Consider the following 18382-nt stretch of genomic DNA (forward strand, 5'->3'; position numbering starts at 1 on the left):
CTCAGGATTTCCAAAGGAAACCTCTCAGGATTCCCAAAGGAATCCTCTCAGGATTCACAAAGGAATCCTCTCAGGATTCCTAAAGAAATCCTCTCAGGATTTCCAAAGGAATCCTCTCAGGATTCATATAGGAATCCTCTCAGCATCCCCAAAGGAATCCTCTCAGGATTCCCAAAGGAATCCTCTCAGGATTCCCAAAGGAATCCTCTCAGGATTCCTAAAGAAATCCTCTCAGGATTTCCAAAGGAATCCTCTCAGGATTCACAAAGGAATCCTGCCAGAATTCCCAAAGGAATTCTCTCAGGATTCCCCAAAGAATTCTCTCGAATTCCCAAAGGAATCCTCTCAGGATTCCTAAAGAAATCCTTTCAGGATTTCCAAAGGAATCCTCTCAGGATTCCCAAAGGAATCCTCTCAGGATTCCCAAAGGAATCCTCTCAGGATTCCCAAAGGAATCCTCTCAGGATTCCCAAAGGAATCCTCCCAGGATTCCCAAAGGAATCCTCTCAGGATTCCCAAAGAAATCCTCTCAGGATTCCCAAAGAAATCCTCTCAGGATTCCCAAAGGAATCCTCTCAGGATTCCCAAAGGAATCCTCTCAGGATTCCCAAAGGAATCCTCTCAGGATTCCCAAAGGAATCCTCTCAGGATTCCCAAAGGAATCCTCTCAGGATTCCCAAAGGAATTCTCTCAGGATTTCCAAAGGAATCCTCTCAGGATTGCCAAAGGAATCCTCTAGGGATTCACAAAGGAATCCTCTCAGGATTCCCAAAGGAATCCTCTCAGGATTCCCAAAGGAATCCTCTCAGGATTCCCAAAGGAATCCTCTCAGGATTCCCAAAGGAATCCTCTCAGGATTCCCAAAGGAATCCTCTCAGGATTCCCAAAGGAATCCTCTCAGGATTCCCAAAGGAATCCTCTCAGGATTCCCAAAGGAATCCTCTCAGGATTCTCAAAGGAATCCTCTCAGGATTCCCAAAGGAATCCTCTCAGGATTCCCAAAGGAATCCTCTCAGGATTCCCAAAGGAATCCTCTCAGGATTCCCAAAGGAATCCTCTCAGGATTCCCAAAGGAATCCTCTCAGGATTCCCAAAGGAATCCTCTCAGGATTCCCAAAGGAATCCTCTCAGGATTCCCAAAGGAATCCTCTCAGGATTCCCAAAGGAATCCTCTCATCCCAAAGGAATCCTCTCAGGATTCCCAAAGGAATCCTCTCAGGATTCCCAAAGGAATCCTCTCAGGATTCCCAAAGGAATCCTCTCAGGATTCCCAAAGGAATCTTCTCAGGATTCCCAAAGGAATCCTCTCAGGATTCCCAAAGGAATCCTCTCAGGATTCCCAAAGGAATCCTCTCAGGATTCCCAAAGGAATCCTCTCAGGATTCCCAAAGGAATCCTCTCAGGTTTCCCAAAGGAATCCTCTCAGGTTTCCCAAAGGAATCCTCTCAGGATTCCCAAAGGATCCTCTCAGGATTCCCAAAGGAATCCTCTCAGGATTCCCAAAGGAATCCTCTCAGGATTCCCAAAGGAATCCTCCCAGGATTCCCAAAGGAATCCTCTCAGGATTCCCAAAGAAATCCTCTCAGGATTCCCAAAGAAATCCTCTCAGGATTCCCAAAGGAATCCTCTCAGGATTCCCAAAGGAATCCTCTCAGGATTCCCAAAGGAATCCTCTCAGGATTCCCAAAGGAATCCTCTCAGGATTCCCAAAGGAATCCTCTCAGGATTCCCAAAGGAATTCTCTCAGGATTTCCAAAGGAATCCTCTCAGGATTGCCAAAGGAATCCTCTAGGGATTCACAAAGGAATCCTCTCAGGATTCCCAAAGGAATCCTCTCAGGATTCCCAAAGGAATCCTCTCAGGATTCCCAAAGGAATCCTCTCAGGATTCCCAAAGGAATCCTCTCAGGATTCCCAAAGGAATCCTCTCAGGATTCCCAAAGGAATCCTCTCAGGATTCCCAAAGGTATCCTCTCAGGATTCCCAAAGGAATCCTCTCAGGATTCCCAAAGGAATCCTCTTAGGATTCCCAAAGGAATCCTCTCAGGATTCCCAAAGGAATCCTCTCAGGATTCCCAAAGGAATCCTCTCAGGATTCCCAAAGGAATCCTCTCAGGATTCCCAAAGGAATCCTCTCAGGATTCCCAAAGGAATCCTCTCAGGATTCCCAAAGGAATCCTCTCAGGATTCCCAAAGGAATCCTCTCAGGATTCTCAAAGGAATCCTCTCAGGATTCCCAAAGGAATCCTCTCAGGATTCCCAAAGGAATCCTCTCAGGATTCCCAAAGGAATCCTCTCAGGATTCCCAAAGGAATCCTCTCAGGATTCCCAAAGGAATCCTCTCAGGATTCCCAAAGGAATCCTCTCAGGATTCCCAAAGGAATCCTCTCAGGATTCCCAAAGGAATCCTCTCATCCCAAAGGAATCCTCTCAGGATTCCCAAAGGAATCCTCTCAGGATTCCCAAAGGAATCCTCTCAGGATTCCCAAAGGAATCTTCTCAGGATTCCCAAAGGAATCCTCTCAGGATTCCCAAAGGAATCCTCTCAGGATTCCCAAAGGAATCCTCTCAGGATTCCCAAAGGAATCCTCTCAGGATTCCCAAAGGAATCCTCTCAGGATTCCCAAAGGAATCCTCTCAGGATTCCCAAAGGAATCCTCTCAGGATTCCCAAAGGAATCCTCTCAGGATTCCCAAAGGAATCCTCTCAGGATTCCCAAAGGAATCCTCTCAGGATTCCCAAAGGAATCCTCTCAGGATTCCCAAAGGAATCCTCTCAGGATTCCCAAAGGAATCCTCTCAGGATTCCCAAAGGAATCCTCTCAGGATTCCCAAAGGAATCCTCTCAGGATTCCCAAAGGAATCCTCTCAGGATTCCCAAAGGAATCCTCTCAGGATTCCCAAAGGAATCCTCTCAGGATTCCCAAAGGAATCCTCTCAGGATTCCCAAAGGAATCCTCTCAGGATTCCCAAAGGAATCCTCTCAGGATTCCCAAAGGAATCCTCTCAGGATTCCCAAAGGAATCCTCTCAGGATTCCCAAAGGAATCCTCTCAGGATTCCCAAAGGAATCCTCTCAGGATTCCCAAAGGAATCCTCTCAGGATTCCCAAAGGAATCCTCTCAGGATTCCCAAAGGAATTCTCTCAGGATTCCCAAAGGAATCCTCTCAGGATTCCCAAAGGAATCCTCTCAGGATTCCCAAAGGAATCCTCTCAGGATTCCCAAAGGAATCCTCTCAGGATTCCCAAAGGAATCCTCTCAGGATTCCCAAAGGAATCCTCTCAGGATTCCCAAAGGAATCCTCTCAGGATTCCCAAAGGAATCCTCTCAGGATTCCCAAAGAAATCCTCTCAGGATTCCCAAAGGAATCCTCTCAGGATTCCCAAAGGAATCCTCTCAGGATTCACAAAGGGATCCTCTCAGGATTCCCAAAGGAATCCTCTCAGGATTCCCAGAGGAATCCTCTCAGGATTCCCAAAGGGATCCTCTCAGGATTCACAAAGGAATCCTCTCAGGATTCCCAAAGGGATCCTCTCAGGATTCCCAAAGGAATCCTCTCAGGATTCCCAAAGGAATCCTCTCAGGATTCACAAACGAATCCTCTCAGGATTCCCAAAGGGATCCTCTGAGGATTTGCAAAGGAATCCTGTCATGATTCCCACATGAATCCTCTCAGGATTCCCGAAGGAATCCTCTCAGGATTCCCAAAGGAATCCTCTCAGGATTCCCAAAGGAATCCTCTCAGGATTCCCAAAGGAATCCTCTCAGGATTCCCAAAGGAATCCTCTCAGGATTCCCAAAGGAATCCTCTCAGGATTCCCAAAGGAATCCTCTCAGGATTCCCAAAGGAATCCTCTCAGGATTCCCAAAGGAATCCTCTCAGGATTCCCAAAGGAATCCTCTCAGGATTCCCAAAGGAATCCTCTCAGGATTTCCAAAGGAATCCTCTCAGGATTCCCAAAGGAATCCTCTCAGGTTTCCCAAAGGAATCCTCTCAGGATTCCCAAAGGAATCCTCTCAGGATTCCCAAAGGAATCCTCTCAGGATTCCCAAAGGAATCCTCTCAGGATTCCCAAAGGAATCCTCTCAGGATTCCCAAAGGAATCCTCTCAGGATTCCCAAAGGAATCCTCTCAGGATTCCCAAAGGAATCCTCTCAGGATTCCCAAAGGAATCCTCTCGGGATTCACAAAGGAATCCTCTCAGGATTCCCAAAAGGATCCTCTGAGGATTTGCAAAGGAATCCTGTCATGATTCCCACATGAATCCTCTCAGGATTTCCAAAGGAATCCTCTCAGGATTTCCAAAGGAAACCTCTCAGGATTCCCAAAGGAATCCTCTCAGGATTCACAAAGGAATCCTCTCAGGATTCCTAAAGAAATCCTCTCAGGATTCCCAAAGGAATCCTCTCAGGATTCCCAGAGGAATCCTCTCAGGATTCCCAAAGGGATCCTCTCAGGATTCACAAAGGAATCCTCTCAGGATTCCCAAAGGGATCCTCTCAGGATTCCCAAAGGAATCCTCTCAGGATTCCCAAAGGAATCCTCTCAGGATTCACAAACGAATCCTCTCAGGATTCCCAAAGGGATCCTCTGAGGATTTGCAAAGGAATCCTGTCATGATTCCCACATGAATCCTCTCAGGATTCCCGAAGGAATCCTCTCAGGATTCCCAAAGGAATCCTCTCAGGATTCCCAAAGGAATCCTCTCAGGATTCCCAAAGGAATCCTCTCAGGATTCCCAAAGGAATCCTCTCAGGATTCCCAAAGGAATCCTCTCAGGATTCCCAAAGGGATCCTCTGAGGATTTGCAAAGGAATCCTGTCATGATTCCCACATGAATCCTCTCAGGATTTCCAAAGGAATCCTCTCAGGATTTCCAAAGGAAACCTCTCAGGATTCCCAAAGGAATCCTCTCAGGATTCACAAAGGAATCCTCTCAGGATTCACAAAGGGATCCTCTCAGGATTCCCAAAGGAATCCTCTCAGGATTCCCAGAGGAATCCTCTCAGGATTCCCAAAGGGATCCTCTCAGGATTCACAAAGGAATCCTCTCAGGATTCCCAAAGGGATCCTCTCAGGATTCCCAAAGGAATCCTCTCAGGATTCCCAAAGGAATCCTCTCAGGATTCACAAACGAATCCTCTCAGGATTCCCAAAGGGATCCTCTGAGGATTTGCAAAGGAATCCTGTCATGATTCCCACATGAATCCTCTCAGGATTCCCGAAGGAATCCTCTCAGGATTCCCAAAGGAATCCTCTCAGGATTCCCAAAGGAATCCTCTCAGGATTCCCAAAGGAATCCTCTCAGGATTCCCAAAGGAATCCTCTCGGGATTCACAAAGGAATCCTCTCAGGATTCCCAAAGGGATCCTCTGAGGATTTGCAAAGGAATCCTGTCATGATTCCCACATGAATCCTCTCAGGATTTCCAAAGGAATCCTCTCAGGATTTCCAAAGGAAACCTCTCAGGATTCCCAAAGGAATCCTCTCAGGATTCACAAAGGAATCCTCTCAGGATTCACAAAGGGATCCTCTCAGGATTCCCAAAGGAATCCTCTCAGGATTCCCAGAGGAATCCTCTCAGGATTCCCAAAGGGATCCTCTCAGGATTCACAAAGGAATCCTCTCAGGATTCCCAAAGGGATCCTCTCAGGATTCCCAAAGGAATCCTCTCAGGATTCCCAAAGGAATCCTCTCAGGATTCACAAACGAATCCTCTCAGGATTCCCAAAGGGATCCTCTGAGGATTTGCAAAGGAATCCTGTCATGATTCCCACATGAATCCTCTCAGGATTCCCGAAGGAATCCTCTCAGGATTCCCAAAGGAATCCTCTCAGGATTCCCAAAGGAATCCTCTCAGGATTCCCAAAGGAATCCTCTCAGGATTCCCAAAGGAATCCTCTCAGGATTCCCAAAGGAATCCTCTCAGGATTCCCAAAGGAATCCTCTCAGGATTCCCAAAGGAATCCTCTCAGGATTCCCAAAGGAATCCTCTCAGGATTCCCAAAGGAATCCTCTCAGGATTCCCAAAGGAATCCTCTCAGGATTCCCAAAGGAATCCTCTCAGGATTTCCAAAGGAATCCTCTCAGGATTCCCAAAGGAATCCTCTCAGGTTTCCCAAAGGAATCCTCTCAGGATTCCCAAAGGAATCCTCTCAGGATTCCCAAAGGAATCCTCTCAGGATTCCCAAAGGAATCCTCTCAGGATTCCCAAAGGAATCCTCTCAGGATTCCCAAAGGAATCCTCTCAGGATTCCCAAAGGAATCCTCTCAGGATTCCCAAAGGAATCCTCTCAGGATTCCCAAAGGAATCCTCTCGGGATTCACAAAGGAATCCTCTCAGGATTCCCAAAGGGATCCTCTGAGGATTTGCAAAGGAATCCTGTCATGATTCCCACATGAATCCTCTCAGGATTTCCAAAGGAATCCTCTCAGGATTTCCAAAGGAAACCTCTCAGGATTCCCAAAGGAATCCTCTCAGGATTCACAAAGGAATCCTCTCAGGATTCCTAAAGAAATCCTCTCAGGATTTCCAAAGGAATCCTCTCAGGATTCATATAGGAATCCTCTCAGCATCCCCAAAGGAATCCTCTCAGGATTCCCAAAGGAATCCTCTCAGGATTCCCAAAGGAATCCTCTCAGGATTCCTAAAGAAATCCTCTCAGGATTTCCAAAGGAATCCTCTCAGGATTCACAAAGGAATCCTGCCAGAATTCCCAAAGGAATTCTCTCAGGATTCCCCAAAGAATTCTCTCGAATTCCCAAAGGAATCCTCTCAGGATTCCTAAAGAAATCCTTTCAGGATTTCCAAAGGAATCCTCTCAGGATTCCCAAAGGAATCCTCTCAGGATTCCCAAAGGAATCCACTCAGGTTTGCTGAGAGGATTGCTCAGGGAATGCTGAGAAAATGCTTTCAAAAATCTGGAGAAGACTCTTTAAAAATCCTGAGCAGGATTGCCATATATACAGATTTATCTGTATTATATAGACTTTTGAGCATCCATACAGACTTCGTTTTATATGAAATACAAATTTTTGAGCAAGAAAGGCCATTTTATTTTTGTATGAGATACAGATTTTTGCCCAATATTTTGTATGGGATACAGATTTTTGAAAAGAGTGGTACAGATTTTTCAAAAAATCATCTGCCATCCCTGATCTCTCTCAGGCTAAATATTAACCCTAGATACTAATCAAATATTACCCTATAGTACCTTGTAAATATTATCTTTTTACTATTGCCACATTGAATAACATTAAAACAATACCAGAATCGATTGTTGGAAATGCACTCGGAATGAATGACGACGTGATTATCATATTGCACTATCTCGTGTCACTTGATTGAACGTATGGTGAAACGATCCAATTCAATGAATTTTGCTAAAATTCGCTGCAAATTTGAAACATCCACAGTGGCAATAATGAAACAGTATCCATCCAAACAAATGGAAACAATACAACAGAATCACATTTTACTGAGTCAAGGTCGTTTCACCGAGTCCGTCCGGACTGAACCGCACAGTATGTACCTATCTAGGTATACAGAGATGTGTCTGATGTGCTCTATAAGGACGGCGGCCAGATCTTTTTGCACAACTCCCACAGTCCCACATCATCGTCGCTACATTATTCAGCAGCACCCGGCTCTGGCCGGCACTCGCCAGACCGTGTGCTACGTGTAGGAGTCAGTCCCAAACTGCTGGTAGGTAGATGGGGACGCGGCATTGTCTATTTTTGGCACCGTTCCAATATGCGTTCCTTCCATTTCATCTACCTATCGCCTGCCACCATGTGGCAAAGTGCAAGTTCTCTTGGGCAAGTGGCGGCCACCACAGTGAGGAAGGCGAGCTTCTTCCGGAAAATATTGGTTTGGATTGTATTTTTCGTTTTGTGTGCTCTCCGGTTCGGACGGAAGACGACAAGGCCATCCACTACCGTTTGTTGATTGTTGTGTGCAATATTTATCTGTTGGTTTTTTCGGTGAGACGACTTTCATTATTCTCACGCCCGATGAAAAGTACGGAGGAGAAGGGGAGTGTCATCGAAATAATGAAAGAGACGTCGTCAGAGCGTGTGTCGTGTGGAGGACAAAGTTTAATAAGGAAAGTTTGGTACTTTTTTGTGGGATGGAAGTTGTTTGTAGTTCAATTGGTAATTGGACTTGGCATGAGATGATGGCATTGGCACGCAAATGATGACATTCTATTTATGGTGTAGCAGACCTAGTGAAACTATATCTACTTGTGTTGTGTCCTCCATAGACCTTTGACGTATTTACATTTCACTTTTTTTCATTTATTTGGTATTACATCAAATTCTAGATAAAACTGAATGAACAATATGTCTGCATAATACACGGTTCGTGGCTTCCGGTCTCCATTATCGGTCACGCCCGATGCTCGTCAAGTCACGCTCCACTGGATCCGCCCATCGTGCTCACTGCGCTCCACGCCTTCTTGTGACAACCGGATCTGTCGTGAACACCAACTTTGTAGGGTTGTTGTCCGGCATTCTTGCAACATTCCCTGCCCATCGTATCCTTCCAGCTTTAGCCGCTTTCTGGATTCTGGGTTCGCCGTAAAGTGCAGCGAGCTTGTGGTTCATCCATCTTCCCACACACCGTTCTCCTGCACACCGCCAAATATCGTCCTTGCACGCGTCGCTCCGAGTGCTTGCAGGTCCACCTCGAGCATGGTCCATGTCTCGTGTCCGTAGAGGACCACCGCTCTTATTGGCGTTTTGTACATCTTGCATTTGGTGCGTGGGTGAATCATTTTAGATCACAGCTTCTTGTGGAGCCCGTAGTAGGCCCGACTTCCGCTGATGATGCGCCTCCGAATTTCACGGCTCACGTTGTTGTCAGTCGTCAGTAAGGACCCGAGGTAGACGAATTCCTCCAGCACCTCGAAAGTATCCCCGTCTATCGTAACATTACTACCCAGACGGATCCGGTCGTGTTCGGTTCCGCCTACCAGCATGTACTTTGTTTTTGAGACATTCACCACCAGTACGACCTTTGCTGCTTCGCGTTTCAAGCGGATATACAGCTCTGCCACCGTTCCAAATGTGCTAGCGATAATGTCCATGTCGTTCGCAGAGCACATAAATTGGCCGGATTTTGTGAAAATCGTTCCCCGTCTGTTAAGCCCGGCTCGTCGCATCACACCTTCCAGAGCGATGTTGAAGAGTAGGCATGAGTGTCCATCACCTTGTCGCAGTCCCCGGCGAGATACGAATGAACTGGATAGTTTACCCAAAATCCTTACGCAGTTTTGCACACCGTTCATCGTTGCTTTAATCAGTCTAGTCAGCTTCCCAGGAAAGCCGTTTTCGTCCATGATTTTCCATAGCTCTGTGCGGTCGATACTGTCGTATGCCGCTTTGAAGTCGATAAACAGCTGATGCGTTGGGACCTGGTATTCACGGCATTTCTGGAGAATTAGCCGTACGATGAAGATCTGGTCCGTTGTCGACCGGCCGTCGATGAAACCGGCTTGATAACCTCTCACGAACTCATTCGTTTTGGGTGACAGACGACGGAAGATGATCTGGGATAGCACTTTGTAGGCAGCATTTAACCCTCAAAGGGATACCTTAAATGAAGGTCCGTTTTGGAACCCTGGGGTCCATTGGACCCCAACATATATCCTCGCATATCTCGTGATCCTTACTTTTTAAAAGTGTGATGTTTTCAGCAAAGATGTTAAACAAGTCAAGGCCTATCTAGTGATGAACAATTTAGTTCGGGAAACTTCCACTAGGCGGCGCCAGAGAGCATTCCAAAATGCCCCTAATAAATAGGATGGAACGTACCTAAGCAAGCGGACACGCTTACGCTTCATACAAAATTTCAAATTTTCTCATACAAAAGTTATTGCGTGGAGTGAAGAGGAGTTCTCAAATTGTAAAATTTTGCATTACATATTATTTGAATGAACCCAAAGAGACAGCACAGACAAAAAGACGTAACACTGATTAAATTAACATCCCATATATTGCAAGATCCTGATTACTTGTGGAGTTGGGGTCTTCGGCAAAGTTGTTTTGTTAGTCAAAAACCTTCAGATGATGAACTTACAGATATTCTACCACTAGGCAGCGCTAGTGAGCGTACATATTTTATATCTCATATATCTCAGGATCCTGATTACTTAAAAAGATGATGTCTTCGGCATAGTTGTTCGGTAGGTCAAAAATTTACAGTGAATGAGCTATTTGATCCGCAACTATGCCAATAGATGGGCTGATAATCTAGAGGATTCTAACAAAAATAAAACAAAATTGTAACAAACTGAGATATTTGTAACTGATTATGATACAATTTAGTTATGAGTCTCTGACAGTTGAAAAATATTCTAACATAATTATATCAAATTCTAGCCTTCTAATTTCTGTACTGAGGAAACCAATAGTGTCGAATATTTAGGAAACGAAAATGGGTTTAAGTTCCGACCGGTACTTGATTATGAAATAGTCAACGCAGTATTCGAAATTAAGTCGAATGCCGTCGGAATGGACTGCATTCCCATAAGGTTCGTAAAAATCTTAATTCCTCTTCTGCTGCCCATGCTTAAACATTTATTTAATGCTATAATAGTAACGAATAAATTTCCAAGTGAATGGAAGCGTACTAAAGTGGTTGCGATTAACAAAAAGCCAAACATCTCATCAATTACCAATTTGAGGCCTATAAGCCTGTTATCAAGTACATCAAAAGTATTTGAAAAGCTTATCAAAGGCCAGATTTCGGAGTATGTTACCAGAATGAACTTATTACATCCCTTCCAGTCCGGTTTTAGGAGACACCACAGCACTGAAACAGCTTTGATGAGAGTCCATGATGATATTGCACGGACGGTTGACAAAAATGGCATAACAATTTTATTGATGATCGATTTTGCTAAAGCCTTCGACCGAGTTTCACACACTAAATTGATTAATAAACTAGTTTCACTTTATGGTTTCTCTGCCGATGCTGCAAAGCTGGTAAAAAGTTATTTGAGTAATCGTAGTCAGGCTGTTAATTATAATGGTGCTTTCTAAAGTTTCAAACCCACTTTATCAGGAGTACCTCAAGGATCGGTTCTTGGTCCTCTTCTATTCTCTCTTTTTATTAACGATCTCCCAAGTATTTTGAATTATTGTTCGGTTCATCTGTTTGCGGATGATGTCCAAATATATATTTGTATCGATGATAATACGGATTTGACAACCATAGCGAGCATGATGAATCATGATCTCTGCATGCTTGTGAATTGGTCGAAAGATAATTTGTTGCCCATTAATCCTAGCAAAACAAAAGCCATAATAATTTCCAAAAGAAAACAAACGATTACACCACCTAGAATTTTAATCGATGGAATTGAAGTTATGTTTGTACAACGGGTAAACAATTTGGGTGTTATATTTACAAATAACTTAGAATGGGATGATCACATAAATCATCAGTGTTCAAAAGTGTATGGTTCATTAAAACGTTTGAACTTGACCACTAGAAGTTGTAGTACCGAAACAAAATTACAACTTTTCAAAACATTATTGCTTCCCCACTTTATTTATGGCGATTTTGTCTACACAAACGCCTTAAGTGGTACAATTCACAAGCTTAAAATTGCACTCAACGCCTGTGTAAGATATGTGTATAACCTTTCTAGGTATTCTCATGTATCCCATCTACAAAAGAACCTTATAGGCTGCCCGTTCGCTAATTTCTACAAGTATAGATCGTGCTTCAATGTTTTCAGAATAAGAATTACCTCCAGTCCAGGCTTCCTTTTCGAAAAACTGGTTCCATTGAGAGGCACACGTACAGCAAATTACAGAGTTCCACAACATAATTCTATGTATTACAGCCAATCCTTCTTCGTCAGAGGTATTGTTAACTGGAATAGTTTACCAATTTCTGTTAAAACAATCACTTCTAAATCAGGTTTTAGAAGAAATCTCCTACAGCACTTGCAATAGACGGGTAATTTAGTTAGTTGAAGAGAACAATCTTTCATTATGCACATTAGATATCTGTTTATCAATTAATAATCTAAACTGTAACAACATAAAAGATGTATGTCTTACGTTACAAGGTATTCAATAAATAAATAAATAAATAAATAAATATTATTACGTAACAAAATGTGATATAATTTTGGTTTTGTTTTTTTTTTTCAATTGCGGAAAATGCTGTATCACAATCATATCATATGTTGTTAGGATTTTTTAATCATGACAAAAATATTTTTAAATACTGATTTAGTAGACAATTTACATTGCTTATATAATTTTGGCTTGGATATACATTAGACTGGTACACGGTCTGTATGGGGAAAAATAATTTTGGTCCCATATCAACTGTGCAAAATTTCAGCTCGATCGAAAAACTATATTTTTGCGCCCGCCATTCTATTTTTTTCATACGATTTAATATGGGAAAAATTTACTTCTTCAAAGAAAAATCGCCACAGGTCACCCCTTGAACCCTAAAAAAAGTCGATGAATGATTTCTTAGAAAATTTCACGAGGAATCAGACCTCCGAAGACCGCAAAATGATGCGACCTTCCTAAAAAAAAGTTATTAAGCCATATCCGATCGACAAAATAACGAGATTTTATTATTTATTGTTATTCTTTATGTTAATGTTTTGCTATTGTAAACAGTATGTAAATACATGTATTGTGTTGTTCTCAAGATATTCACCTCAAAATAAGTGTCCTTATTTGAGGACGCTTGTCGCTCGAGGTATCTAGGATGCTGGGCTGATATGCATCAATTAGCGACATCTTGCAGAAAAAAAAAACAAACTAATTTTCATTAGGGTCCGTCCATAAATGACGTAGCATTTTAGGGGGTGACGTGAGAGTCCATGATAAGGCTACGCGCCATGTATTAGGTATGGGAAAATAGGTTACGAGGGAGGAGGGGGTGTTGAAAATTGTACAAAAATGTTAATAATAATAACGTCATTTGTACATGCCCCTTACCAAATAGCCCTTGATGTATTGAACACTTTTGCCGAAGACACAAACTTTCTGTACATTCAGAATCTCGAGATATTCAAGCTAAATATAACTTTTAATCCATAATTTCAATACACACTAGCGCCATCTACTGGACTAATCCCGATTCAATTTGTCCGTCATAAGATTGCCCTTGGTCTATTACACAATTTTGTCGAAGACAGCATTATTCTAGGAAGTAACGATCAAAAGATACAATCATTCGTGTCGTGGGGTCCAATGGACCCCAGGGGACCAAAATCGCCCGGTTCAACTTTGACATAAAAAATAATCCATAGTACGCCATGAAACTATTGCTATTTTTGCACAAATGACTCATCGCGGTGTAGTTTGAAGGTACTGTGAAAATGGAACCGATATGTCAATCCAAACTTTTTTGCGACCACTTCAAAGTGGCTCTGGGGTCCAATGGACCCCAGGTATCCATTAGAGGGTTAAAAAAGTGATCGCTCTGAAATTCTTAAATTCCAAATGGTCTTGTGAATGGGGCAGATTACCCCTTCCTTCCATTTCTCTGATAGCTGTTCGGTTTCCCAGATCCTGACTATCAGCCGGTGCAGACAGGTGACCAACATTTCTGGGCCCATCTTGATGAGTTCAGCTGCGATACCAACCTTACCAGCACCTTTGTTAGTTTTGAGCTGATGAATAGCCTTTAGCTTCCCTCAGCGTGGGCATTGGTTCATTTCCGTCCTCCGCTGCACTGGCGTCGTCGTTTCTTCCGTTGCCGTGGGCTCCCGTGCCTACGTTCTTCACGCCATGCAGGGGCTGATCGAAGCTGTGCTTCCACCTTTCGATCCGTCAAGAGGCCTCCGTTCTTATCCCTGCACATTTCGGCTCGCGACACGAAGCCGTTGCGGGATGCAATGAGTTTCTGGTAGATTTTCCGTGTTTCTTGGAAATAGCACAGCAGTTCCATTTCTTCGCACTCCACTTGTTCCAGGTAGCGCTTTTTCTCCCGAAATAGGCGGGTCTGCTGTTTTCGCTTCTGTTTGTAACGTTCCACATTCTGTCGGGTCCCTTGCTGCAGCATTACTGCCCGCGCTGCGTTCATCTCCTCCAAAACCGTTCTGCACTCTTCGTTGATCAATTCGTTCCGTCGATTCAGTTCCACGTACCCGATGGTGCTCTCGGCTGCGTCGTTGATGCTCAGAAGAATTCCTCAAGGATTTCTCCAAGAATTCTTATGAGGATTCCTGTAGGTTTTCTCTAGGAAGTTTTCCAAAGATTCATTCAGGATTTATCCAAAAATTGTTCTTTAATTCATACTTAATTCTTCCAAGGATGCCCTCAGGAGGTTTGCCGAAGAGTCTTTAAGGAAGCCTTCCGGGGATTCTTGAAGGATTTTTTCCTAGGATTTCTTCAGGAAGTCCTTAAAAATCATACAAGTCTTTCGAGATTTTTTTCAGAATTTTTCTGATAATTCTGTTTGTATGCCTTCATGGAATGCTTTCAAAGATTCCCTTAAGGAGACTTCCAAAGAGTTCCTTAGGATGATTTCCAAAGATTTCTCCATTAACTATATCAGAAACTCCTTTGAGCAGTCTTTCAAAGACTTCTAATGGGACAATTTGAACACAACACCTCACAGCATTTTTCCAAGAAATCTTCCAAAAAATTCTCCAGGAGGTCCTCCAAGAATTCCTTTTGAAGTTGTTTCGACAATACCCCTCGGTGTGGGACCATTCCATTTCTGAAGCGTACCTGCATGCGTCAACCGTTGCAGAATAGAAACGTCATTAGCATAGGGAATGAAAAATTGATCATCAGCTTAATCTTAATCGATTTACCAAGTGTATTTCTCCCTATCCCTATCTTTCGATAAAAACTATAAAGAATTTGCTTAGCTACTAAGAATTGTTACATTCGTGAGTAGTGAGCATTGTTTGGTTGATAGTAGGAGTATAGACAGAACACTGTTATTGATTATTTGTTACATATATGTATATATTATTTAAGCTTTAGCTGGCGTAAAACTAGGAAAACTTAGAAACTAAACCACAGGATATTTCTTAGGTTTCTTTCACATTATTGTAAGTACACAAAATGAATTCAAAAACGTGTAAAAAGCTAATCAAACACATGTTTTCATTGGGTTGAATTATACTGCTACATATAGGGTGGTCATGAACCAATCCTTGCTTACCGAGTTGTTTACCAAAATTGTAAGTCTGTTCAATAACTGATATATTGCCTTCTAATCGAGATTTTTTTTCATCTGTATTAACGAGATTTTTAGCCCTAGGCTAGTTCATCTCGGGACCCACGCTTTACTTCCCTTCCGAAGGAAGAACTCACATTTTGTGAGTTTGTTGGGAGTGAGATTCGATCCCAGGTCCTCGGCGTGATAGTCAAGTGTTCTTACCATCACACCAGGTCCGCTCCACCAATCGAGAATTAAATTTTAGCCTGAAGCTGTATCAGCACTTACAGTGTTTGCTATCAAAACTTGGTGAAACAACTTTCTCACAGGAGTCTTTCAAGATTTTTTTCAAATATTCCTTTAAGTCTTCTTGAATTTCTCCAGGAATACCTCCAAGAATTCCTAAAGGAAGTCTTCCAGGGATTCCTCAAGGATTTCTTAAAAAAATCTACCAAGCTCCAGCTCCAGCTTGTAAGGAAATTTTCCAAGGATTCCTGTAAGAAGTCTTCCAGGGATACTTGAAGGAAATGTTCCAAGGAATCCTCCAGAATTTTTTTTAAATAAAGATTGCTTGTTGGAGAATTTCTCCAAGAATTCCTTCAAAGCCTCCTCCAGGAATTCATTCAAGGAGTTCTTCAATAAGTCTTTCAAGGATCATCATCAAGGATTTTTTCCAAACATCTTTTAAGAACTCTTTCCAAAAATTTTCTCCGGAAATTGTAACAATTGTTGCAGAAGTTCTTTAAAATATCACTGCAGATTCCTTTTGAAAGCCTTCCAAGATTTTTTTCATCGTTTTCCTTCAGAAGTTTTTTTCAGGAACTCATCTAAATATTTCTCCACGAAGTCCTTCTAGGATTACATTTGTAATTTTTAACAATATTCCTCCAGGAATCGCTTCACACATTTATCCAGGAGTTCCTGAAAAGCTTCCTTCAAGGATTTTTGCATGGATTCCTTCAGGAGTTTTTCTAAGGACGTCTTTAGGAAGTCTTCTATGGATTTTTAAAGGAAATCGTTCAAGGTTTCCTCAAGAAATATTATCAAAGATTCTTTTAGGAAGTCTTCTAAAAGTTCCTCCCGAAATTCTTCCAAGAATTCCTTCTTCCAAAGGCTCTTCCTGAGTTTTTTTTAAGATTTTTTAAAGAAGTCGACCAAGGCTTTCTCTAGTAATTTCCTAGGAAACTTTCTCGAGTCTGTATGACTTGAAAATGCTACTTGGTCTACTAGGTACCGTTCCGAGGATTCCCACATTTTTTTTTCATTTATTTTCAAGGTTAAGAATATTTTAATATTTTAAAAGAAATTATTCCAAGACATTCTGCCGAAATTCTAGTTAACTTTTCTTGTAATTCTTTTAATGAATTTACCTGGAAATTATTTAAGGATTTCTTCATGCCTTTTTTTAAAGATTTGCCCAAGTAATAAGAGGTTTCCCATTTTTTTTAATGCAGGCAATGGTTCGTTTTTGTATTTCCCATTTCTTCCGGAAAATCTTCCCATACTACATGGTTTTAAAGCCCAAAATACCATTAAACAGCCGCCATCTTGAATATTGGGTTTTATGCCGCCATCTTGGATATTCTGGTTGCCATTTTTGGAGTCCGGACATCTTCCCCATACCAAATATACCCATATTGCATGGTTTTAGAGCCTATAACACCAATAACTAGCCGCCGTCTTGAATTAGGAGCCGCCATCATGTATTTTAGACCACCATCTTGTATATTTGTTTTTATTCTTAACTAGTTAACCATATTTACAGCTCTTTTGTCCACTAGGGCACTACGTGAGCGATTCCAATTGGACGCTGCACTTACACTTTGTACAGCGCCTACATGTATTCTATTCTAATTCAACAATATCTAACTGGTGCCTTGTGCTGCTTCACCTTTCTACCCTGTCCACGGTAGAATGATGAGCACGACGATGCTGATGTGTGGCTGCTGTTCCTTTTCCAGTCCAATTGGGGGTCGTCCATTATGAGTTGCGGTTCACCGATATCAAAATTCCGGGTCCGTTAGAGCTATATGCTCCGAAGAGGGTCAGGTGTCAGTTGCTCTCGGGGGAAAGAGCAATTGACGAAAAATTGCAAGTGCCGGGGCTGAGATCGAACCCACGACCATCCGCTTATGAAGCGAACGTGTGACCACTGCGCCACGGCCCCCGGCAATCCTATTTTATGTATCCTGGTCGCCATTTTATGAGTGCGGACTTCTTCCCAAACCAAATATTCCCATATTGCGTGATTTTAGGTCCTAAAACTCAATTAAACATCAACCATCTAGAATTTTTAGCCGCCATCTTAGATTTTAGTCCACCATCTTGTGTAATCTGGTCACCATTGGCATTCTTTCCCATAACAAATATACCCTTATTGCTTGGTTTTGGAGTCTTCAAACCGTTAAACAGCTGCCATATTGAATTTGGAGCCGCCATCTTGGATTTTAGGCCACCATCTTAGATATTCAGGTTGCCATTTTGGGAGTCCAGACTTCTTTACCATACCGAATATACCCATATTACATGGTTTTAGAGCCTAAAACACCATTAAACAGTCGTCATCTTGAATTTTGGGTTTTAGGCCGCCATCTTGGATATTCTGGTCGCCATTTTTGGACTTCGGACATCTTTTCCATACCAAATATTCCCTTATTGCAGGGTTTTAGAGCTTAAAACTCCATCAAACAGACTCCATCTTGAATTTTGAGACGCCATCTTAAATATTAGGCCGCCATTTTGAATTTTGGGCTGACATCGTGGAATTTCTGGTCTCTAGTGTTGATTTCCGCACAAAATTCGTCAACCATGATAAAGATTACAAAATCGCCGTAGTTTGATGTGTCGCATGATGGGGCTTGGTTCAGTTTTATATACGGCCAGTTTCACCGGTGCTGGTCCGGATCACTCAAATGGCCATAACTCTGGAACGCCTTGGCCGATCCGGACCATTTTCAATAGCAAACAATGCAATTAAATTCCGGTTCGATTCGAGCTATAATCCGTAAAATCGGCCAATGGGAAGTGCCTTAAAAATAAATGAACTTATTTTGCGCACAGACATACGTACATACACACATACATACGCACATACAGACATCATCCCAATTCGTCGATCTGAGTTGATTGGTATAAGAAACTTGATCGTCCGAGCCTTTTTTCGAAAAATCTTTTCTGAGTGAACATATAGCCTTTCCTGTACACTTAGTGTACGAGAAGGGCAAA

At 42.5% G+C, this 18382-nt stretch overlaps 1 protein-coding gene across 8 annotated transcripts in view; it reads left to right on the forward strand.

Annotated features, from left to right (window-relative positions):
• Nucleotides 1–18382, forward strand: part of LOC109409861 (ras-related protein Rap-2a) — a 489211-nt gene that overhangs the window by 468514 nt on the left and 2315 nt on the right. The window lies entirely within an intron of this gene.

Source organism: Aedes albopictus, chromosome 3 (assembly GCF_035046485.1).
Source record: "Aedes albopictus strain Foshan chromosome 3, AalbF5, whole genome shotgun sequence".
Lineage (NCBI taxonomy): Eukaryota > Metazoa > Arthropoda > Insecta > Diptera > Culicidae > Aedes > Aedes albopictus.